The 18,706-nt window shown below is 49.2% G+C and overlaps 1 long non-coding RNA gene across 1 annotated transcript in view; it reads right to left on the bottom strand.

The window, feature by feature from the left end:
- The window catches only part of LOC147737496 (uncharacterized), a 234,577-nt gene extending 216,850 nt beyond the window's left edge, over positions 1–17,727 (bottom strand). The window contains exons 1-2 of the long non-coding RNA XR_015299109.1: positions 17,618–17,727; positions 17,090–17,159 (exon numbers count right to left, since the gene is read on the bottom strand). This is a non-coding gene — a long non-coding RNA (uncharacterized LOC147737496). The remainder of the gene's footprint in view (positions 1–17,089; positions 17,160–17,617) is intronic.
- Positions 17,728–18,706: the final 979 nt, after the last annotated feature.

Raw genomic sequence — 18,706 nt, 5'->3', positions numbered from 1 at the left:
AAGAAGGTCGAATTTTTAGGTTATTGGCTTTCTTCCGAAGGAATAATCATGGACCCAAAAAAGGTTGAAGCAATTTTAAATTGGCCCACTCCTGCTTCTGTAAAAGACACGCAGCGAGTACTAGGTTTTGCCAATTCTGATAGGAGCTTCATATCTAAATTTTCTGAGATAGTGACACCCAATTGCCTTGTACTCGCGCAAACGGTTACCAGCTGAACAGAATTATACCAATGCAGAACGCAAGTTATTGCCAATTAAAGCAGTCTTTCTTGACACAATTTATTGGGTGCAAAGCATACAATTACCATATTATGAGACCATAAAAATCTCCAGTTTTTCACCACCGTTAAGGCACTCACTTCCAGACACATGCGCTGGTTACTTTTTTTTAGTGAATTCGATTTCATCATACCGTACTGCCCTGGACAAAAGGAACTCCTGACTGACACTTTGTGAATTCTTTGTTACGCTAACATCCTTTTCACAAACGAATCTAGACAAAGTATAATTCCGTCTGAAAAAATAGTGGCAGTCACACAAGCGGACACCTTTTTACACCAAGTTACATTGAGTGTTCAGGTGATAAATGAACAGCAATAGCTAGCTCAGAAACAAAACACCATATTTGAGGGTTACTTCTACCACAAGGATAAACTGTTTATCCCTCAAGAAAACTTGCGACAACAGATATTACACTGGAATCATGATGTTAGTACAGCAGGACATCGAGGGGTCAATAAAACTTTAGAGTTATTTCCGTGGCATTTCTGGTGGAAAAACATCAGACAGGACGTCCAACAATATATAAAAGCCTGCCCAGTGTGCGCACGACAAAAGTCCTTCCATTCATCCCCTAAAGGTCTTCTACAATCATTGCCCATACCTCCGCTTCCCTGGCATACTATTAGTTTGGACTTCATCACAGATTTGCCTAAATCCCATAACTTCCCTGCAATTTTAGTAGTTGTGGATCTTTTGTCTAAAATGGGGCACTTTATTCCCTTACAAAAACTACCAGCAGCGACAGAATTTAGTGAAGTGTTCATAAACCATATTGTAAAACTACATGGCCTTCCCAGTAAAATAATTTCCGACAGGGGCCCTCAATTTGCTTAAAAATTCTGGAGTCCGTTATGCAAACATTTAGGAATTGAAATAGCATTATCCTCCGCTTCTCACCGACAGACTACCGGCCAGACAGAAAAAGTTAATCAATACCTTGAACAAAGTCTACGGTGCCTAACCTCCATTATATAGGCTCATTGGGATGAGGTCCTACCATTTGCAGAGTTTTCATACAACAATAGCTATCATACAGCTTTAGGCTGTTCCCCTTTCTTTTTTTATAACGGGCTTACATCCACAATCTATTCCTGCCATCCTTCCAGATTTATGCCTGCTGTGACCGAAAGATTAACAGAATTGCGAGAATTTCAAGAACAAGCCAAGCGTAGTTTAGCCAAAAATAAACAAAAGGTCAAATTATCAGTCGAAACACAAAACACCAGCACCACCCTATAAAGTACGGGATCTCGTCTGGTTATCAACCAGAAATATCCAGATTGAATGCCCCAAGAAACTAAAACCTAGGTTCATTGGCCCCTTTCCCATAAATAACATTTTGAATCCAGTTTCAATGAGATTAACTTTGCCCTCTGAATATGCCATCCACCCAGTTTTTCATGTATCTTTGCTCAAACCAAATGATCCGTCCACACGAACAGACAACCCTCCTCCACCTGTTGTAGTTGGAGACAATATTGCATATGAAGTAAATCGCATTATAGATGCAAAACGTATAAATGGTCGATTACAGTATTTAATTGACTGGAAGGGTTATGATGCATCAGAAAGATCCTGGGAACCAGACACACATGTACATACTGCAAGATTGGTCAGATCTTTCCATGCCTTGCATCCGGAAAAACCCTGTCACATACGAAGACCTTTGGGGGGGCAGGAGGCATTTCCTGCATGTGTAAACGGTCTTGGCATGTACACGTGAATTACTTGGGAAAGATCTAAGGCCCAAATCACCTTCACATGCACACGTGAGAAAACCTGAGACCCAAAGCTATTTAAACCCCACTCACTTGGTTCCCGATGTTTCGCTTTGTGCCTAAACACTCACCTGACTCCGGACCTGGGTGGCAGATCATCCGAAGCTTTTCAGCGCTCCACCCTGCTTCCTTCCCTGTCTTCGGCTCTGTTCTTGCTGCCCGGATCACATTTCAGACGTCCCTTCCTGTTTCTGAATTTCCGGCTCCAAATCCTCTCCCAGCACGGTTTCCGATTTCCTGCAAAAGAGAAAAGAAAAGAGAATCAACAAAGGGTTGCCAAGCAACACCTCGCTCTGAATGCTAAAGCGTTAGCATGCTTGAACACATACCAGTAAGAATTTAAACTTTATGAAAACTGTGGCAGACCTCTTGACCTTCTATAAATCAAGAGAACGTTTTGAAACTCTTCCCAAAACAATCCAAGGACTTTAAGGACATTGAGTAAGTGAAGAAGGTTAAAGTAAAACAGACATTTGTGTGAATACCTTGAGTCTGATTAGAAGACTGAAAGGGAACAGAGAGCTTGATTGTTATTATTATTTATATATATTTAATGTGAAATTATGGAGCAAATATTGTAAAGGAAATCAGTAACTCTTGTGATAATTTGAGCAATCACAGATTATTAGTGCACCTGTAGTGTTTTTTTTGTTTATTCTTTCTTTTAGTTTCAAGAATCTTTTTGAGAAAAGGTCAGGGGTAATTCAGGTACACCAAATTAAGAGGTCCAAAGCAGATGTTTGACCTAAAGAAGTGATTTAGGGTGTTCAGATTAATTGGGTACATTTATCAGATTATACACGAGCTGAAAACTGAAGCCCAGTAACACTTTGCCTTTCTCGAGAGACATTCTACACGACTGAATTGTCAAGTCGGTCTACAAGAATCCAGTGTGTCTTCTCTTTTCTCTCGTCCCTATTCACCCCTCCCCAGGAGTTCGATCAGGGCGGTAAGTGAATCCTATCCTTGCCTCTCTGGTGGAGTTCAGAGGGAGTTGGGTAATAGAAGCATCAACAAAGGAACAAACCAGAGTACAGGTGGGTGAATTTGTGACACCCTGGGCCCAGGGGACCACCACCTCCAAGGGGCTTTGTACTCGTTGGGAGGGGGGCCGCGCAGCCCCCATTCTAGAGCCCTTGATGGCCTGGGGACCATCACCCCCTAAAGCCAGCTGCAATGTCTCCTGCTATGCCATAGCAAGCTCTGCTTTGCGTCTTAGAAGCGAGAGCAGGAAACCTGCTATCGCTTTCAAGAAGCAAAGCAGAATTGCTTTTGGGCAAGGGGAGCTGCATGTTAGCAGCTCCCCTTGCCCAAAAGCAATTATGGCTCCCGCAGGAGGCGAGGAGCCGGCAGGGACAATTGGGGCATTGGGGCTCCCTCCAAATTGAAGGTCGGCCCCCGGGGATGGGGTCCCTGGGACCACAAATGGCACGGGAGGGGGCCACAAAGCCCCCTCCCCTTTAGTTTATTGATTTTTTTAATGGATGGGCAGCCCTGGGGGATGTGGTACCCGGGGCTAGAAGTGGCCCAGGGGAGTGAGGCCACGCTGCCCCCCTACCGGCAATTTTTTTTTATACAAGGTCCCGGGGTCACAAGTGACCCAGGGGCATGGGGACCCCTCCCTGTAAAAAAATAAATGAAACAAGGCCAGGCCCCGGGGGATGTGGTCCCCTGGGCCCAAAAAATGTTAAGAGAGGGCGGGCCACACAGCCCCCTCCTAAAAAACAAAAAAGAAAACCGAAGCTGGATCTCGCCGGAGAACCGCCCCCTCCCTGCACCACTTAAAAACACGCCTTCTGGCGCGTTTTGGGTTGGGGGATGAAGTCCCCTCGCATCTTATGGGTCCTTAGGGGCCAACTAGCCCACCAGGTACCTCCAGCAAGCACCACACAGTGGGATTGCTGAGAGGAGGTCTGAGGCCATGCCCTTTTTTACACCACTTTGCAAACGCGCCTTGTGGCGCATTGCTGATGGGGCAAAGAGGTCCTGTTGTGTCCTGAGGCCCTCAGGACTAAAGTGAACCTCATCCCCTGAGCAGCAGTGCACCAGGATTCACGTTTGCAGAATGGTGTAAAAAGGTGGCATGGCCTTTGAACACTCTCAGCAATCCAGCTGTATGGGGCTTACTGGAGGTAACAGGAGGGCTAGTTGGCCCTGAGGGACAAGGCACTGTCGCAATTAAAACTCACATGTGACTATTATTTTTTTTGCAGATTTTTATATAGCGTGAACTAGACCCGAACCGAATCGAGTATCAGAGCGCTTTACATAGCACCAGTTACGTTACAGGAGGACAGACACACATTCATTATAGGCACGGGGAGATTAAGTGTTTGCCCAGAATCACAGAAGATTTTGGCGTCATTACCGAGACTCGAACCCAGATCCCCATATGGCAGTGGTCTGCATTTTCTGAGACTCTGGCTTTACTGCCTCACTGATGAATGATCCTATCAACTTTCCGGTACTCACTGACACCAATGTGCTCCTCGACCCTTACCTCTACACTCAAAGATATCAATTTATAATAGGATCTTTCAGTTAAGCCTTAGGCTAGTTAGTAAATTCTCTCTCTCTCAATCTATGCAGCCTCCTTGTGTAACTGCTTCGACTGCCTACTCTTTGGAGTGCAGCACGTTGGCAATCAAAGTCTTGTATAGATCATGATTACTGGACTATTTATTCTTCACAGATGTGCCTGCGATTACTCTGTGGCATACTTTTCCCCTAAAACAGCAGTATACAGACAGTATTTCCTTGTGAGAACTAGTTGGTACTGAAAGTCGATGTACCATTCTATTGTGAGTTAACTTTAAAACTGTTTATCCTGAACTTTTTTAATGGATCAATATAGCTGATTTTTCTTTATTCCCACCACCTACAAGTGGTGTAATTGTTTTGATTTTCATTAGGAAATCCAGTGCAAAAGACATTGCTACCTGCGCCTGGTTATAGTATTTATGAAAAGTACGTCCATTTATGAGAAAAAAAACCTTTAACATCACCAATTCCTTCTCTGCAGCCTTTTTTCTCAGTCCAATTTACTTTCTCTCCTTACATGTCTCTCACGAATGTGGTCCCTCTTCTATCCTTTTCAGCCTCTCATTCCCTCACTCAAGTGGACCTTCATGGTCTTAATTTATCTCTTACTTTCTCTTTCTAGCTTCTCACTTTCTTTTTCCCGTATTATCTCACTGTTTTCTTTTAACTCTCTTCCTCTTTTTCAACAGCCTTTTTTTCTTTCAATCTTGTTTTTTTCTCACTTTTTTTTCTTGCTTTTACTTTTTATGTCACACTGTCTGTTGTATTTTCGCTCTCTTGATCTTGTTCTCTTCTGATAGCTCTGCTGCTCTTTTTATCCCTCTGTTCATCTCTCATCTCATCTTTGTCTCCTTTTATCTCTCTCTTTATTTTTGCCTTATGTGCTCTTCTTCTCAACCATTGCCTGCATCACCCTCTGTCTTTCCTCTTTTTCACTCTGTTCTCTGATACCTTTGAGTTTCCTCTTGCTCTCCATTCTCATCTTTCTCTCTCCACCGTACTTGCAGAGTGTGCACCTTTAAGCACTCTGAATAAGGGGGACATCATATCTGACAATCTCTGGCTGATATCCATCATCTCACAAATTCTAAATGCTAACCTTTGACTTTTTCACTCTCTTCTATAATTCCCTTGATTTTTCAGTCCCTTTCATGTTAATTTGTTTCTCTTTTGCTCTGGTTCTTAACCTATTTCATTCTCTCATGCTATTTCTCACTTAGTTTTCAGATTCTCTTAGTCTATCTTTCTAACTCTTTTGCTATTTTGGTCACACATAAGACTACCAGAATTTGAAAACAACAAAAAAACAGTATATTTTTAAAAAATCTAAAAGATGGACGACTATTTTACATCAACTGAGGGGTATGGGATGACAGTGCTTATCAATATCGAAATGCCAAGGAAATAAATAAAATGCAATTTTAAACACCATTTCATACCGGCTAATTAAATTGCTTTCCGATAACAGAAACTAGCCAGTCCTCCAATGGAATACATAAAAATGTGCCTCTTTCAGCTAGCCCTCTATGGAAACAGGGACACAAGACAAATTTCTTGAAATTTGAAAAACTGGGGTTGTCCTGGTAAATCCGGGTCACCTGGTCACCCTAATCAAACACACACTTCATAACCTTTGTTTCTCCTTTGCTGTTTCTCATTCTGTTTTTCTACAACATTCACTCTTTTTTATATCCCCATTTTCTCTCTTGCTTTGTTTTCTTATATCTATTCTCTGCATATCAGGTTTCAGAGAGGCCCTTCCGGATCGCAGAGTTGAAAGGGTCTTATCTAATGTATGGTTCATATGAGGGCAGATGGAGTTAAATCAGGGCACATAAATGTAAACAGCCCAGTGCAACCAACGCGCAGGGCACCGTAGGCTAGGGGTCAAAGTGCAAAATGCTCCTAGGACAGAGAACATAGGCACATCTATTGTTAGTGCAGCAGACACAGTGGCACCAGGGCTGAAGAAGAGGTAAGAGGTAAGAGCCGAGGGCGTGGCCAAGCCAGAGACCAAGATGGTCGCTCGGCTTTGAAGCTCCGCCAGCAGTCGTTCCAAAATTTGTGCTTGTTTTTTTTCTGTGCCGTCCGATCGCTTTTTTAGCTGTTTTTCCTCTGTTTTGCCCGTCTATTGTGCCTGTATTCCCTTGTGCTGTACCATCGTTTTTCCTTCCTGTTTTTGCCTTATTTTTCCCTCCATTTGTGCCTGTTAATGTAATTTTTCCTCTTTGCCGTGTCCAGTTTCCTTCCTGTTTGCCCGCCTACCTCGCCGCCCTCCGCTCTCCCTCCCCGCCTCCTGCCACCACCTGTGGCCACGCCCCTTTCTCTTCTGTTCCCTCCCCGCTCCCGCCTCCCAGCTGCTCCGCCCACCCGCGCACTTGGCCTTAAATGGCGACGGTGCGACGCAGGTGAGTGTGACCCACTTGTGGGACACCCCCGCGCCGCACGGCCACCAGCTGCTGCGTGTGTCTCCCTCTGCCTGCCTTCTGCCTCGCCGCCGGCCTCGCTGACGCCTGGCCGTTCCCCTCTGGTTTTGCCAGTGTTTTTGCCCAAAATTTGTGCTTGTTTTTTTTTCTGTGCCGTCCGATCGCTTTTTTAGCTGTTTTTCCTCTGTTTTGCCCGTCTATTGTGCCTGTATTCCCTTGTGCTGTACCATCGTTTTTCCTTCCTGTTTTTGCCTTATTTTCCCCTCCATTTGTGCCTGTTAATGTAATTTGTGGCCACGCCCCTTTCTCTTCTGTTCCCTCCCCGCTCCCGCCTCCCAGCTGCTCCGCCCACCCGCGCACTTCGCCTTAAATGGCGACCGTGCGAACGCGCAGCGGGCGCGCCGTTTGTGCGCCGAAGGCGCGCCAAAGGTAAGCCCGTCTACGCCCGTACCGCGCCCAGTGCCAGGACCCCTGGCCCACGAGGACCCCGACCGACCCGCCTGACGTACTCCGCCGCCACCCTCACCGCTCTCAACACCGGCCGACTCCCAGAATGCCATCAAGCCACTCCACGACGTACCCACGGACCTTTCAGCTGCCACGCCTGCAAGTTCACCTGCACCCGGACCTGCCCCGCACCAGCACCCGCCAAGTCGAACACCAGCAGCACCCACCTCAAGTGCATCCTGCTCAACACCTGCTCCGTCCACAGACACGCCATCGAACTCTGGAACCTTCTAGACGCCACAGCCCCTGACGTTGCCTTCCTCACGGAGACCTGGATGAACGCCTCTTCAGCTCCCGACATCGCCATCGCCAACCCAGAGGGCTACAAGATCGTCCGGAGGGACCGAAACGCCAACCAGATGGGAGGAGGCATCGCCATCATCCACAGGAGCACCATCCGTCTCACGACCAGCACCGACAACACTTTGACCAGCGCCGAACACCTGCATTTCCAGATCCACACCAACCCGAACACCACCCTCAGAGGCACCCTGATCTGCCGACCCCCTGGACCACGCACGCAATTCAGCGAGGACATCGCCGACTTCGTCAGCCCGCACGCCCTCCCCTCCGCTGACTACATCCTCCTGGGAGACCTCAACTTCCATCTGGAGAACAACAACGACTGCAACACCAGCACCCTGCTCGACAACCTCGCCAACCTGGGACTCAAGCAACTGGTGTCCACCCCCACCCACCTCGCCGGACACACACTCGACGCAGTCTTCTCTTCCAGCACAGACATCGACTTCAGCCACGCCACAGAGCTTCAATGGACGGACCACAGCTGCGTCCACTTCACCTTCAAGAGAACAACGACCCACCAACACCAGCAACAGGCCGCCCGCAGAAGCTGGAACAAGATCACAGCAGACCAGCTCGCCACCTCCCTGAGCCAGCACCCTCCTGCCAGCTCAGCGAACCCCAGCCAGGCCGCCGACAACCTCACGAAGTGGATCAGCAACTGCGCGGATGAACTCGCCCCACTGAGGACCCCGCCTAGCAGACCCGGCAGCAAGAAGGCCCCATGGTTCACCGACGAACTCAAGAGCTCCAAGAAGAACTGCCGAGCCCTCGAGAAAGTCTGGAGAAGGGAACCGACACCAGACAACAGGACCTCCTTCAAACTTGCCACCCGGAAACACCACCAGCTGATCCGCGCCGCCAAGAAAACAGCATTCAAGGACCGGTTGGACAACAACGCACACAACTGCAAGGAACTCTTCAACATCGTGAAAGAGCTTTCCAACCCCAGCGCAGGAAACAACGACATCACCCCATCGCAAGGCCTCTGCAACTCCCTCGCTTCATACTTCCACAACAAGATCGCGGACATACACAACAGCTTCAACAACCAACCAACGCACACCATGACCGAACAACCACCCCCCACCACCACCCTCCACGCCTGGACCCCGATCAGCACCGAAGACACCATCCGCACGATGAACTCCATCCACTCCGGATCACCGACCGACCCCTGCCCTCACCACGTCTTCAACAAGGCCGACGCTGTCATCGCACCCCACCTGCGAGACATCATCAACACATCCTTCGACACCACCATCTTCCCTGAGAGCTGGAAACACGCCGAACTCAGCGCTCTACTCAAGAAACCAACAGCGGACCCCACCGACCTCAAGAATTACCGCCCCATCTCGCTCCTCCCGTTTCCAGCCAAAGTCATCGAGAAGACCGTCAACAAGCAGATGGCCGCCTTCCTCGAGACGAACGGATCCCTCGACCCCTCACAGTCCGGCTTCCGAGCCAACCACAGCACCGAGACCGCCCTCATCGCCGCCACCGATGACATCCGAGCCCTGATGGACAATGGAGAAACAGCGGCCCTCATCCTCCTAGACCTCTCCGCGGCATTCGACACGGTCTGCCACCGCACCCTAGTACGGCGCCTCAGCAACATCGGAATCCAGGACAAGGCGCTGGAATGGACCATCTCCTTCCTTGACGGAAGAACACAGAGAGTCCGCCTACCACCGTACAAGTCAGAGGCCTCCGAAGTCATCTGCGGCGTCCCCCAAGGATCATCTCTGAGCCCCACCCTCTTCAACGTCTACATGAGCCCCCTCGCAGCCATCGTACGCAAACACAACCTCAGCATAATCTCCTACGCCGACGATACCCAGCTGATCCTCTCCCTGACCAACGACCCCGCCGCCGCCAGAGCCAACCTGCACGAAGGGATGAAAGAGGCAGCCGAGTGGATGACGACCAGCCGCCTGAAACTGAACTCGGACAAGACGGAGGTCCTCATCCTGGGCTCCTCACCCTCCGCCTGGGACGACTCCTGGTGGCCTCCCGCCCTGGGCACCGCACCCAAACCGGCAGACCATGCACGCAACCTGGGCTTCATCCTGGACTCCTCCCTCTCCATGACCAGGCAAGTCAACAACGTCTCCTCGGCGTGCTTCAACATCCTACGCATGCTACGGAAGATCTTCTGGTGGATCCCCACCGAGACCAGGAAGACCGTCACCCAGGCCCTCGTCACCAGCCGACTGGACTACGGCAACGCCCTCTACGCCGGGACCACCGCCAAGCTCCAGAAGAGACTCCAGCGGATCCAGAACGCCTCAGCCAGACTCATCCTCGACATCCCACGAACCAGCCACATCTCCGGACATCTGAGAGACCTTCACTGGCTCCCCGTCAACAAAAGAATCACCTTCCGCCTCCTCACCCACGCACACAAAGCCCTACACGACCAAGGCCCGAGCTACCTCAACAGCCGAGTCAACTTCTACGATCCCAAACGCCACCTCCGATCAGCCAACCACGCCCTCGCCGCCGTCCCCCGCATCCGAAGAGCGACTACAGGAGGAAGGTCCTTCTCCTACCTGGCCGCCAAGACCTGGAACTCCCTCCCGACCGACCTGCGCCTGACCCAAGACCACCTCTCCTTCAGGAAGAAGCTGAAGACCTGGCTGTTCGAGCAGTAGCGGCACCCCCCCCCCCCCCCCCAGCGCCTTGAGACCCTACGGGTATGTAGCGCGCTTTATAAGTGCCAATGATTGATTGATTGATTGAACAACGTGATGTCCCGCTATCCAGCGAGGCTACCGGGCAGGGAAAAGACGTCTAAATGCAGCGGAAAGGATCCTGATTAAAAGTCTCCCTGCGGTGCTGAGAGAAAACAACCGGAACGGCAGAAATCGGCGACTCCAGGCAGACGACTTTAAAGATGGCGGAATCGACGATATGAGGAGACTCCGGGTGCGGCGGCGGAGGGATTGAGCCAGCAGCTGGGGTGCTGTGAGTCACCGGGCCACGGGCCGGAGAGTTGAGTGCCCACATTCTGGGCAAAGCGGCGCTCGGTACTGGCGGGAGGTCCGTTTGACCTCTGGCGGTCCGAGCACGTCACTCTTATGTCTGCGCTGATCGCGGGGGCACACATGGATGGTGCCTGTGATCGCTCCCCCGACGACACCTGGTACAGCATTTCCAAAGCGCCCTTGGGGATCTCCTCCCCGCATAAGCAATCGCTCGGCCGTGGCCTGCGCTGTTCTCCCTCTCTTCCCCCGCAGGGCTCCATTGTTGTAAAGCCTCCTGGTATGGCTGCGCTGCTCCCGGAGCGAAAAACTGAATCCAACCCTCAGCAGTGTCCCCGCCCCAGCCACCAATTTATGCTGCAGCAAACTTGAAACATTAACTGCCCACTGCACATTGCCTTGTCTTCAAACAACCTGCTCCATGGAAGTACTGTGCCTCGACCACTGCTGCGCCACAAGCTCCATTGTGGGAGACAAAAGTGAAATACCCAAAACCTCCCCTGTAGCCAGGAAAATACAAACACGGGTTGGATGCCCATTCCTTGCTTATCAGTTCTGCTTGCCTAATCTCTCTTCGCCAGCTACTTGCACCTGCTCTGCGGCCATAACCAGAAGACTCTGGCATTGGGCTTAATTAATACTTGGCGGGTGGAACTGTGGTATGGCCCGCAAAGACCCCAAACAGCGCCTCCTCCCCTTCGAAAAGGTCACGAAGTAGCCCAAGAAGCCCCTGACAACATGGCGGAAGGTTTCCAGAAAGACACAACACTAGAGGGTGATACCAACCAATTAGGTTTCCTGCTACAAGAGATGAGAGCGAGGTTCAGAGCCCTAGATGTGCGCTTTGATGCCCTAGATAAGCACATGGCGGATCTGGGATCAAAGATCCAAGTTCACGACAGAAAACTCGACGTGGTGGAATTGCATACATCAGATCTAGGAGATGGAACAGCGCAATCCTTGAAAAGGCTCGGCCGAATGGAACGTTACCTCAAAGACGTTGCGATCAAGAAAGAGGACTTAGAGGTGCGCAGTCGCCAAAATAACGTGCACATTTTGGGTGTTCCAGAATCGACAGCCACTGATCGCATGGACACCTTGGTAGAAACAATCCTGATAGACTAATTTTGTAGAGAAGTCTTCACTATGGGCTTTGTGATAGGACGCGTTCATAGATCACTAAGTCCAAGGCCCAATCCTGGATGCCCGCCCAGACCCATCACTGCCCGTGTCATGAACTTTAGGGATCGAGACACGGCCCTGCGCCTGGCACGAGAACGGGGCGAACCGGTATGGCAGGGCTCCAAGCTGTCCCTAAACCCAGACTTTACAATCATGGTACAGGAGGCCAGGCGGAAATACACTGGAGTTAAGGCAACACTCAGAAATCTAGGACTGCTCTATCCAGCTCGGGATCTGGGCACGGCTAAACTGTTAATATGACCTTCCTTTACATGGAGACTTGAATAAGTTTGGATTTCATTCAATCACTTTTAGTATAATTTTTTATTGCCACGTATCTGTAGGGCCGCTGCCACCACCCCTAATGGTGTTCACCTTATAATTGTTGTGTGAATTTAGTAAGTACTACTTATGGTTGTTTTTCAGTGATGCAGAGGAACTATTAGTACTGCACTGTTTCTGGATAGTAATGGTTTTGCCTCTCTGGTAGGGTGGGGAGGCTGGGTAGGGGGGGAGGCTGGGACATTGTTTAGCTACACTGAGACGTTCTTAGGTACACACTTGGATGTAACTGGCAAGTACGCACGGTTGATTTTCATTAAGCACTCATTTTTACCACCACCATGGCTCAGTTAGTGTATAATTCTGTACCCTCAGAGGTGGTTTTGGTGACATGGAACATCCGCTGCCTGAACAACACTCGCAAGAAAAGGCAGATAACACAGTATTTACTATGTCACAGGGTAGATGTAGCTTTCTTACAGGAAACTCATCTGCCTCCTAGTGATCAGGCCCACTTTGCCGCAAATTGGGGAACACATCGATATTTTGCCAACTTCAGCAACTTCGCAAGGGGCACTGCCATTCTTATACATAAATGACTCCCCTTCCATTTGCATTCTGTAATATGTGACAGTGAAGGCAGGTATATCATTGTCCTGGGCACGTTAATGGGTCACAGGGGGGCATTGGTCTGTGTGTATGGCCCCAATAGCGGCTCCCTGGACTTTATTATACCCTACTCTCTAAACTGGCGCAGCTAGGCCCAGTTCCCCTTTTACTGGGGGGTGATTTTAATATAGTCCAGGACCAGTCACTTGACACCACTTCGAGAGCACTAGATACGAAACCGTGAGCACGAAAGGCATTGAGCTCGCTTTGCGATCAATTCTCCTTAATTGACATAGGTCGTACGCAAAACCCGCATAGCACTGACTATACTCACTACACTGGCAGTCATACCACATGGACGAGGCTCGACTATTGGCTGGCATCCCCAGAACTTATCAGCTGGTGTCATGTAATCCGAACACTTCCTCGCACATATTCGAATCACTCCCTGGTATTATTAATATTGAAGGTCCCACGATTCCCCAGCCGCGCATTAGATGATGACGTTTTTAGACAGGAATAACTAGAAGCGATAGAGGACTACTTCGTCATTAACACTGGTTCAGTAGACACTGTGGCAATGTTATGGGAGGGTTTTAAAGCATACATGAAGGGCGTGTGTATATCCAAAAATGCCGGTGTAGTGCCGGATTTGTGCAGTAAGTTAGCCCGCCTGGAAAAGGACCTAGGGCCGTTAGACTCTGAACAACGCCAGGCGACAGGTCCCGAAATAGACAAGCGACGTTTGTCCCTGCTCACAGAATTCAAAGATACGCTGAGAGTTAGATCCTTTTTATGGGGAAATACTACAATGCCAGGAAATACGGCGAAGGCGAGTGGCCGGGACGAGTCCTAACACGGATGATTAGACCTCCCTATTGTAAGGTATACATTTCCGAGTTGAGAACTTCGTCGGGACAGCAGATCACTGACCCACTGGATATCCAGGGGGAATTTATGTCCTACTTTAAAACATTATACACCACTAGATTAGGTCAAGACAGGGCGCAGCAGAAGAGTTATTTGTCATGGCCCCCAGGTAGAGTCCAGGCACTGGGCCAGCTGCATAGAATGCCGCCCTCACCTGTCACAGCTGCATTATGTGACAACTGATATCTGTAGAAGGGCAGCAGACTATGCTTTCCTACCTGCCACCCCCCTGGGCTTCCCTCGCCCCTGCTGCTAGGATCAGGACTCAGCTAATGAGCAGGGCGAGCAGAATATTCCCAGAGAGGCACCTAGCGCCCACTTAATTAATAATTAAAAGCTCGGGTCTACCGGCCGCTGAATTTCAAAGACGGCGAGGCACAAACACCGTGTGGGACCAGTTCTTTTAAAGTTCTAGTCCCCGGTGCGGGTGTACAAACATCCCTTCGAGCTCATCATGGCGGTGAGTGAAATCAACTTTTGGTTACATTCAGAATGCCCGGAGCAGAAAGAGCTGTGAGTGTGTGTGATAGAGGTGAAGGCCATGTGGACTCTGTGCTGAACGACGATCACGCAGGGGAATGAGCAGCCTGGAAGGGCATTGTTCACCATGCCAGTGTCCAGCGAGATTCCTACTACTGACCGGTTTACCCAGTGCAACATAATACGCAATGGAGCCATGCCCATTAAAAGCAATCCTTCCTCGTTTAAGGTTTTTTGGCAACTTAACTTTTCTTATGACGAGAGTATCAAGTCTGCTATGACAATTTAACTTGTGTTTTTCTTAGACCCTGTACATTGTCAGGGCACTCTTAATTTCCATGCATGTTGGACAGTCCTGGCATGGATTTGTCGTTTTAATAGTTGGTGGTTGTAATCAATGGATGGTTCACAGACATGATAAAATAGTATTTACCCTAATGTTCGGACTCGCTTGTACACCCAGTGCTTTACTTATAAGAGGATAAGTATGGATTTAGTGGGTCCTCTCCCAAAATCAAAAAGATTATATATCTATATACTGGTTATTGTTGATTACGCAACTCGATACCCAGAAGCATTTCCCCTACAAACACCAAGCCCGAAAAAAACATCAGTGAAAAGTTACTAGAATTGTTTTCGAGGGTAGGATTTCCAAGAGAGATTTTGGCAGACCAGGGTACCCCCTTTGTTTCTCGTTTAATGAAACAAGTCTGTAAAACCTTGAAAATTACCCAAATAAAAACATTGGCTTATTACCCTCAGACAGATGGTCTGTGCAAGCGATATAACGCCACCTTCAAGCTAACCATGAAGAAAATGCTAACCACCGAAGGGAAAGATTGGGACATGTTGTTGCCACTCGCCCTCTTTGTTATTTGAAGCCAGGTTCCGAGAAGCTTGGGTTGTTCTCCCTTTGAACTTCTTTACGGGAGATAGCCACAAACCTTGCTAGAAATGACAAGAGAAGCGTGGGAACAAGAGAAACAAGAAGAGACACAACATCATCTAGAATACACCCAAAGTCTAAGAAACCGTATACATAAATTGCGAGATTTTGCTCACAAAAACCTAGAAAAAGCTCAAAGAAGCCAGCAGATGTCTTACAATAAAGGAAAGAAGTGACAACAGTTACAGGTCCATGACTGGGTGCTCCTATTCCTACCTTCCTCTATACATCAAAATCGGACAGAATGGAAGGGACCATATGAAGGTGCTGAAAGGATAGGCCTCACTACTTACCAGTTATGCCTTTCCTCAACCAAAACCTAGATATACCACATAAATCTACTAAAGAAATGGTTGGGACCCCTCCCCAAAGACACCCATTACGTTTTGTCTGACTCAAAACCCATTGCTTCAACATTGAATAAATTGCCCATAAACGAACATCTAACAGAGGAACAAAAAGTGTCTCTTCAGGCCCTCTTAGAGTCCTTCTCCTCCATCTTTTCCGACCTCCTGGGAAAATCAACAATACTCGAGCATGCCATTGTTACCCCTCCAAATAAAGTAATAAAACAACGCCCCTACAGAATACCAGGCGTTAGGCGGGACGCAGTTCCGGCCGAAATAGAGAGCATGTTACAACTAGGAGTCATAAAACCTTCCAGCAGTAACTGGTCCCCCCCATTGTCATAGTTCTGAAACCTGATGGTTCCATCCGTTTTTGTATAAACGTCCGAGCAGTCAATGCCATCTCAAAATTTCACTCATTCCCATTACCAAGAGTCGATGAATCAAGAAATTAGGCTTAGCCCAATATATAACCACATTCGATCTTACAAAAGACTATTAGCAGGTACCACTTAAACAGGAAGACCAAGAAAAAAAACGCCTTTAGCACCTCTAATGGGCTATGCGAGTTTACTGCACTGCCTTTTGGGTTATACAGAGCACCAGCGACGTTCCAAAAACTTATGAACAAAGTTTGCTCCCAACATCAGGAGTACTCCTTAGCCTTCATAGACGATATCATAATATTTAGCCCTAACTGGGAACTACATCTCGTCCATTGTGGGAAGATATTCCAAGCACTTAGGACTGCAGGGCTCCACGTGAACTCCAAAAAGTCCAGGATAACCTTTACTAAAGTCAAATATGTGGGCTATTTATTGGGAGATGGGGCTATCGCTCTGCAACAAGAGAAATTGAGAGCAGTCTTAGATACCCTCTTCCCTACCACCAAAAAGGGCATTTGATCCTTTTTGGGCTTACAAGGCTACTACCGCCGGTTTAAACCCAATTATTCTGAAATAGCAGCACCACTAACCGGCCTACTGAAGAAAGAGAAAAGGAACTAAGACTTGGTAAATCCTCCCCAAGCCGCCAGAAAGGCATTCCACGAGCTCAAGTGAGCCATAACCTAAGGCGGAGAAACCAGCAGGGAAGACCGGAAAAACACAGAACACCGAACAGCTTTACGAGAGAGAGAACTGGAGCCTTGCGGAGGTCACAGCTTGTTGGCGAGCGGAACACCCGAACCTGGCGGAGGAGGGAAAGTCAAAACAGAAGGAGACCAGACCTCACTGAAGGACGTGGAGTCACCACGCCATGGCCCTGGAGTAACGTGCTTTTACAGGAGCGTGGGCGTCTACGGGGCTTTTGGAAAGGGGCTGAGTCAGAGAGGGATGGGAGGGGAGGCTGAGGGGTGAAAGGGACGCAGGGAAAAGGAAATAAGTGAGATGGAAAAGAAAGACAAGAGCAGAAATCATCAGCTACTCTTTTTCTTTTGGTTGTTCCAACCTCACATCCTCCCTTGACTAAACCATAAAGCAAAAACACTTACCTGGGTCTTTTCCTTCTGTCCGAGGGACGACGGCGGCCGAGGCTCACCTAAGGGACTGAAGAGGAAGACCCTGTGGGAAAGAAGAATATAACAGAGACAATCAATCATTGTGATTTCCTGTAATACTAATAAAAAGTGCATACCAAGAAACTATTCAATGCAGTATGCTCCTTCTTGACCGACTCTTCTAGAACGGGGAGCTACATACTTTCCCTACAGGGAATGGGAGACAGAAACACAGAGACCAACGGACACACACACACGGGAAAGCATAGTAGGAAAATGCTACATACAGTTGTTCTATGCTTGCATATGTACATTGTTTTATAAAGATGGTGGAACTATTCATTTTGAATGCACTTTCTTTACTTAAGTCACAAATGTATGAAACAGTTCAGAGTCTGGAAAGCACTGCACAGGCCAGTGCCCTGAATGTTGCGTCTCAGTGTCCTGAAGATGCCCCCGTGCTCGAGAGTCACCCTTGTAGGGTTCGTGGTGGAGGGCCCTGGGGTCAGAGGCTTCCCTCACCTCTGCTTGAGCCCCGCTCAGTGGGGGCTGAAGGGTCTGGGGGGAGGGAGGCACCGGGGGCCCGGCTGCCTGTGAGGAGTGTGTCCCGGTGTGTTATTCCCCCCTCCGAGTGACGCACGAGCTCATCGAAACAAAACAAAGCGTCTCACTGCTGGGCACGCGCAGGACCGCGCGTCACAGCGGCGCACGTGCGGAGCGAAGACACTACGTCCTATCGCCGAGTTAGGACCTTGCATGGGGTACGGACTGTGAACTGCCTTGGACTGAGGACGCTCAGCCTCACTGCGCATGCGCAGAAGAGAAACACTTCCCCCAGAGGAGCGGACCGAGGAGCTCTGCATTTAAACACTTCTCACCCTGTGCTGTGGCGCGAGGCGCCTCGCGCTCCGCGGCGGGAGCCAGTTGTATCTCATTCATTGTGTCCCCGCGCGGACACTGTTATTCTTGAGCTTCTTTGTGTCTCTGCTCGGACCCCCGTCCCACCTGCACTGGCTCTGAGCTGTAGTCCTTTCCTGCGCTCCCTGCTGTCGGGGCCTGTGCTGTGAACTAAATGAAGAAATCTTTCTTGCATCGACTTCTGGAAATGGATTGTAGTAACATCGATGTCCGTCCTCAGCGCATGCGCAGTTGTTCATCCATCAGGCCCCCTTTAACCCTCGCTCCGCAGCGGGAGGCGAGTCTGTCTGCAGCGCATGCGCACCTAATCCAATGTCACTTTAGCCCGCGTTGTGGGAAGCCGTGTCTGTCCCCAGCACATGCGCAGTTGTTCATCCATCAGGCCCTCTTTAACCCGCGCTCCGCAGCGGGAGGCGGGTCTGTCTTCAGCGCATGCGCACCAAATCCAATGCCTCTTTAGCCCACGCTATGGGAAGCAGTGTCTGTCCCCAGCACATGTGCAGTTGTTTATCCACAGGTCTTCTTTTAACTCGACCCACAACAGAGAGCACAGCACCCACATACACCCCAGGTGAAGTCATTTATTTAATGCATTCTTATAAAGCGCGGACTGTACCCGAAGGTGTCACAGCACCGTACAATAGAACCAGTAGAACCAGTGACGTTACATGAGAGAACTATTACAGGATGGAA

This window comes from Lissotriton vulgaris, chromosome 1_1 (genome assembly GCF_964263255.1).
Source record: "Lissotriton vulgaris chromosome 1_1, aLisVul1.2, whole genome shotgun sequence".
Classification (NCBI taxonomy): Eukaryota; Metazoa; Chordata; class Amphibia; order Caudata; family Salamandridae; genus Lissotriton; species Lissotriton vulgaris.
This window is presented reverse-complemented; position numbering and strand designations above follow the sequence as displayed.